The sequence below is a fragment of the Hylobates moloch genome, unplaced genomic scaffold (assembly GCF_009828535.3).
Source record: "Hylobates moloch isolate HMO894 unplaced genomic scaffold, HMol_V3 SCAFFOLD_3, whole genome shotgun sequence".
In the NCBI taxonomy this organism is placed as follows: Eukaryota; Metazoa; Chordata; class Mammalia; order Primates; family Hylobatidae; genus Hylobates; species Hylobates moloch.
The window spans coordinates 87,139,691-87,146,597 of record NW_026652278.1 but is presented as its reverse complement, the minus strand read 5'-3'; positions in this window follow the sequence as shown (position 1 = coordinate 87,146,597).

Genomic DNA, 6,907 nt, shown 5'->3' with positions numbered 1-6,907 from the left:
CACCTGGCCTGCCCCCTCCTCCCTTGAAACCAGCGGTGTGTCTGAGCACTGGGCCTGAAAGCACGGCATCCGGAGGCCCAAGGCTGAGGCCCATGGCCTCCTCTGCCTGCCCTGCTTGTCCAGGGGCTGGGCTGTCCTGGCCTCTCCCTCTGCTCCTTCATGCAGAGGTCTTCGGAGCACCCTAATGTGTCCAATCAAGCCCAGGCTTGTTGGTGAGACACTCTCGGTCCCCAGCTCCATGCCAGATGTCTCCACCCTCAAAGGACCCAGCATCTCATGACTTCATGTCCCACTAGCAGTCCCTGTGCCCAGTTCACCCATCCCCAGTGACCACCAATGTTTGATTTTTCCTTCAGAAGCATGTGAGGAAATGGATTGTTGATTAGCCTGATTCAATCATTCTACATTGTAAACATATCAAAGCATCACCTTGTATCCCATAAATGTATACAATTATTATTTGTCAATAAAAAATAAAATTTAAAAAAGATTCAGCTCCCAGCTTCCTCCTCCAGGAAGCCTGCAGCACTCTCCCTTGCTGAGGACCAACTTTACACCAGTTCTTACCCTGGACCCTGCAGAGGGCAGAGGGCACTTGGGCTGCCCATCAGGGACACATCCATGCCTCTCTAGCTCTCTAGGAAGCTTCCTGTCTCAGCCCAGGACTTTGGGAAAGTGGAGGTAGTCACCTCCTAGAGTCAGGATAGCTGCAGTTCAGAGGAAAGAGGCACAAAGTCCTCAGGTTGAAGTTACCCAGCTGGAAATTTCCTTTCTCCCACTGAAAGGGGATGGTGATATTTGGGACTCAGGGTTGATGTCACCATGGCGCTGGATGGGAGGTCTACTGGGACAGATGCTGGGATGTTGAGCCCATGCCTGTAGCTGTCCATAGTGGGCAGCGTGGCTGTGGCTCTGGGCACCTCTTTCCTTGGTGCCAGATGTGCTGCCTGGCCCTGTATGCGGGAGGCTGGACCCGCTGGGCCTTGTGGCAGGGCCTCAGGGCCCTTCTGGTCACCTCTTCCTCCCTGCAGGTGCCTCTGCTTTTGAGAAACTCAGAGCCAAGGACAGGTCACTGGATGTGCTGGGGGCACCAGGGCTGGTGGGGTAGGGGGTTCCTTGGTGCCAGGTTCACCCCAACCTCAGCAGGGAGAAAGGGCTTTGGAAAGCCCCTGGCCCAGGGAGGGGGCGGCCAGGCAGGCCTGGCTGGGGAGGCCCAGGCATTGCGGTTGGGCCAGGAGCCAGTGTGAGGGAGGCAGCCTCCCCTTCTCTAGGATGGGGCCAGTGCCCAGCTCTGTGAGACCCGTGTCCTGCACCCCACACCCCAGTGGAGCACAGCATGAGGCCCTCGGGCCTGATCCCGTGGTTGCTGGTTCTGGGAGGAGATTTTGAATCCCCACTAGATTGTCTTAAGGTTCGTAGGCATATTTGGGTTTTCTATGCCTTTTTCAGACACGTTCCAAGTTTGGTCTCTTCAGGTTACTGTCTGTTTTGTCAGTTATTAGCAGAATAATGTTCCATAGTAATTTGTAAAATGTCTGTTATATTTAAAGTTATGTCTCCATTTGATTTCTTGTATTATATGCTGTGCTATCCCTCTTTTCATTTTCTTGGTCAATTATTCTAGAGGTTGGTTTATTTTTATCAGTATTTTCAAAGAATCACCATTTTAATTTTGTTGACCCTTTCTTGTTTTAATTTTTAATTTTCGTGGGTACATTTTAGTAGGTGTATATATTTATGGGGTACATGAGATATTTTGATACAGGCATGCAATACACAATAATCACATCGGCTGGGTGTGGTGGTTCACGCTTATAATCCCAGCCCTTTGGGAGGTCGAGGCAGGTGGATCACGAAGTCAGGAGTTTGAGACCAGCCTGGTCAACATGGTGAAACACCGTCTCTACTGAAAATACAAAAAATTAGCTGGGCGTGGTGGTGGGCACCTGTAATCCCAGCTACTCGGGAGGCTGAGGCAGGAGAATCACTTGAACCCAGGAGGCAGAGGTTGCAGTGAGCCGAGATCGTGCCATTGCACTCCAACCTGGGCAACAGTGTGAGACTCCATCTAAAAAGTAAAAATGAAATCACATCAGGGTGAGTGGGTTATTCATCCCCTCAAGCATTTATCCTTTGTGTTATAAACAATCCAATTATACTCTTAGTTATTTTTAAATATACAATTGAATTACTATTGACTGCAGTCACCCTGTTGTACTAAATAGTAGGTCTTATTCATGCTTTCTAACTATTTTGTTTGTACCTATTAATCTTCATCATTTCTCTTACTCCCCCACTACCTTTCCCAGACTCTAGTGACCATCTTTCTACTCTCTACCTCCTTGAGTTCAAGTGTTTTAATTTTTAGCTTCCACAAATAAGTGAGAACATGTGAAGTTTGTCTTCCTGTGCCTGGCTTACTTCACTTAACATAATGACCTCCAGTTCCGTCCATGTTGTTGCAAATGACAGGCTCTCATTCTTTTTTATGGCTGAACAGTATTCCATTGTGTATATGTACTACATTTGCTTTATCCATTCATCTGTTAATGGACACTTAGTTTGTTTCCAAATATTGGCTATTGTGAACAGTGCTGAAAACACAGGAATGCGGCCATCTCTTTCGATATACTAATTTTCTTTCTTTGGGGTATATACCTAGCAATGGGATTCCTGGATTATATGGTAACTCTATTTTTATTTTTTGAGGAACCTCCAAACTGTTCTCTGTAGTGATTGTACTAATTTATATTCTCATCAAGAGTGGACAAGGGTTCTCTTTTCTTCACATTCTTGCCAGCATTGGTTATTGCCTGTCTTTTGGATAAAAGCTATTTTAACTGGGCTGAGATGATATCTCATTGTAGCTTTGATTTGAATTTCTCTGAGATCAATGATGTTGACTCCTTTACATATGCTGCTTTGCCATTTGTATGTCTTCTTTTGAGAAATGCCTATTCAAATCTATGCTGAGACACCTGGAGCTGGAGGTGGGGTGACCCAAGCACCCCTGTGGCTGCCACCACTGGGATTGTGCTGGGCCAAACCTGAAACCAGCACAGCACTGGGTCTCACTCAGGGCCCACTGTAACCACTACCTGGCTATTACCTATGTTTGCTTAAGGCCCTGGAGCTCTACAATCAGTAGGGGTGAAGCCAGCCAGGCTTGTGTCCTTCCCTTCAGGACGGCAAGTTCCCCTAAGCCCTGGACAGGTCTAGATATACCATCTGGGAGCCAGTGACTGGAGTCAAGATCCTTAAAATCTGCTTGATGCTTTATTCTACTGCAGGTAAGCCAGCACTCAAATCACAAGACAAAGTCCTCACTTTTCTCTCTGCTTTCCATAGGAAGAGGAGCCTCTCCCATGGTCATGGGCACCACAGGCCTACATGGGATACTGCCAGGCTACCACCAATGTTCACTTTAAGCCCAAGCGCCCTTCAGTCAGATTATGGTCAATGCTGCAAGGCCTGGGACTCACCCTTCAGGGCAGTGGGCTCCCCTCTGGCCCAGGGCGGGTCCAGAAATGTCATCCAAGAGCCAAGGCCTTTGGAATCAGGGATCCCAGGAGCCTGCTTGGTGCCCTGCCCCAACTGAACTGAGCTGGTACATAAAGTGCAAGATTAAGTCCCCTTTACTTTTCCCTCTGCTTTTCTCAAGCAGAAGCAGTCTCCCACCATAGCTGGGAATGTGCTGGTTCTCCCTTGAAGCCAGCATGTCTCAGAGTCTCACCCAAGGCCCACGGCACACTACCTGGATATCACTGCTGGTTCTTCAGGACCCAAGGGCTCTTTAGTCAGCAGGTGATGAATCCTGCCAGGACTTGGTCCTTCCCTTCAAGGTAGTGGGTTCCCTTCTGGCCCAGAGTGTGTCTAGAAATGTCATCCAAGAGCTAGGGCTCAAAAATAAGAGCCTTATGACCCTGAACAGTGCCCTATTCCACTGTGGCTGAGCTGGTATCCAAGACACAAGACAAAGTTCTCTTTAGTTCCCTCTCCCCTCCTTAAGTGGAGGGAAGAAGTCGCTTTCGTTGCTGTGAGCTGTGCTGCCTAGGATTGAGGGAAAGATAGCACAAGCATGCCCTCAGCCAGCCCAGCTGGTGCCTCACTAGGTCACATGCCTCCCACATCCACTGGCTCTGAGCCCAGCACAGCACTAGGACTTGCCTAGGAATTGCAGTCCTTGTGGCCTAGATTGACTTTCAAGTCTATTTAGGACCCCAGAGCCTTTGAGCCCACAGTGGTGGGACTTGCAAAAACTTATGTTCCAACCACTGGGATGGATGATGTCCCTCTGCCTAGGGCTGGTCTAAATGCTTCCTCTGTGGTTGGGGGTCAAGCAAGTTTAGCCTGGTTTTTCTTTCTGCTCTGACAGGGCAGCACAGAGTTCAATGCAGGGTCCCATAATCACTGCACTCTCCTTCCCCCAGTGCACAGATTTTCCATGCCACAGGACCACTACTGGGGAGTGGAGGAGGGTTGGCTTCAGGGATTCAAGACTGTGTTTTCTACCTTCCTCGGTGCCTCTTTCAGCGATAGAAAGTTAAAACCAGGTACTGTGGTTGCTCACCTGATTGTTGGCTCTTATGAAGGCATTTTTTTTGTGAATGTGGATAGTAGTTAAATTTGGTGTTACTGCAGTGGGGGCGACTGTTGAAATTTCTATTCAGCCATCTTGCTCTGCTCTCCCTTGACTCTTTCTGTTTTATCTTTATTTTTCCATTTCATTAATTTTTGCTGTAATCTCGTGCATTTCTATCTACAAGTTTATTTCTAAACTTTTATTAATGTCTTCATCTGGGCTCTGAATAGCCTTTCTTAATAGGTAAAGATTCTAAATTCCTGTAGTGTGTTCTAGTGGCAGCCCTCAATTTTTGACATGTATTATTTTGTCAATGTTTGAGTTATAAGCAGTTGCACAGTATGAAGTCTTATGTGTCTCACTTTTTGCACTCAACATTTTGTTTGTGAGATGTTACATGTAGCCACAATTTATTTATTCTCAGATACTATACATAATCTTTCATAAATGAATATGTCACCATTTTTCCATCTCTCTGTGGATATCTGGCTTGTTTCCAGTCTTTGGATATTATGAATAATGCTGCTGTGACCATCCTTATACACAACTCTTGAGGTACACGTCCATAAATTTATGTTGATTATGTATCTAGGAATGAAATCTCTGGGGCATAGGATATGCTTATATTAAATTCTATTCCATGATGCCAACTGTTTTCCAAATTATTTGTACAATATGCACTTTCTCCAGCAGTGTGTGAGTACCTACCTCTGCTCCACAGTCTTGCCAATGCTCACTATTGTCAGTTTTTAAAATTTTAGCCATTTGGCAGATGTATAATGGCGGCTCAAAGAGGTGTGAATTTACATTTTCCTGACTACTAATGTGGTTAAACAATTTTGTATGTGTGTATGAATTCCCTGCTGCTATGGTTTGAATGTCCCCTCTAAAACTCATGTGGAAACTTAATTCCCAATGTGGCAGTATTGAGAGGTGGGGGCCTTTAAGAGGTGATTGCATCATGAGGGCTCTGCTCCTAATTCATTCATGGATTAATGTGTTAATGAATTAATACATTATCATGAGAGGCAAACAGGTGGCTTTATAAGAAGAGGAAGAGAGATCTGAGCTAGCACATTAGCATGCTCAGCTCCCTTGCCATGTGACACCTTGAGCCACCTTGGGACTCTGCACAGAGTCCCCACCAGCAGGAAAGCTCTCATCAGATGTGACCCCTTGACTTTGGACTTCTCAGACTCCATAACTGTAATAATTAAATTCCTTTTCTTTATACATTGCCCTTCTTTGGGTAAGTCCTAGTTCAGGTCCTCCATATTCTTGATTATTTTCTGTCTACTAGTTCTAACAGTTGCTGAGAGGGAGATGTTGAAGTCTCCAACTATAATTATGAATTTCTCTCTCCTTTCAGCTCTGTCAATGATTGTTTCATGTATTTTGAGGCACTGTTTTTGGTGCATATGCCTTTAGAATTGTTATGACTTCCTGGTGGATTTAATTATGGGTATGTTAGAGCTTAAGACTACCATTTTGTTCTTTGTTTTCTGTTTGTTTCCTCTGGTTATCATTCCTTTTTCTCTTTTATTGGAAGAGAAATATGGAATACTAAAAAGTATTCCATTTTGACTTATTTATAGTGTTTTTGAGTGTATTTCTTCATAGAGTTTTTATTTTGGTTATTTCAAGACATATGTGACTTATCGCAGTCTGCTGGTATCAATATTTTGCCACCTTGAGGGACATGTGGAAACCTTTCTTCCATTTAGGTCCCACTTATCTTTCTTTCTTTTTTTTTTTTTTTGAGACTGAGTCTCACTCTGTCGCCCAGGCTGGAGTGTAATGAAGCGAACTTCCGCCTCCTAGGTTTAAACAATTCTCCTGCCTCAGCCTCCCGAGTAGCTGGAATTACAGGCGTTTGCTACTATGCCCAGCTAACTTTTTGTATTTTTAGTAGAGACGGTATTTCACTATGTTGGCCAGCCTGGTCTTGAACTCCTGACCTCAAGTGATCCACTTGCCTCGCCCTCCCAAAGTGCTGGGATTACAGGCATGAGCCACCGTGCCTGGCCCCTTTCACAATTTTATATATTGTTATCTTGAGCATCAGATAATGCTATAATTTTCGTTTTGATCTTCAGATTCTTAAAATAAAACTCATGTGAGAAATGATGGTCTATGGTTTGTACTCGTATGCATCGTTTTTATGTTGTTCTTTCTTATGCTCCATGGCTCCTTCTTTTATAATTTCCTTCCTGCTGAAGGTCTCCCTTTAGCCAATTTTTAAGGATAGGTCTGGAATTGACAAATTCTTCTAGCTTCCCTTCATCTGAGAATGTCTTTAGTGCCCCCTCATTTTGGTAAAATAGT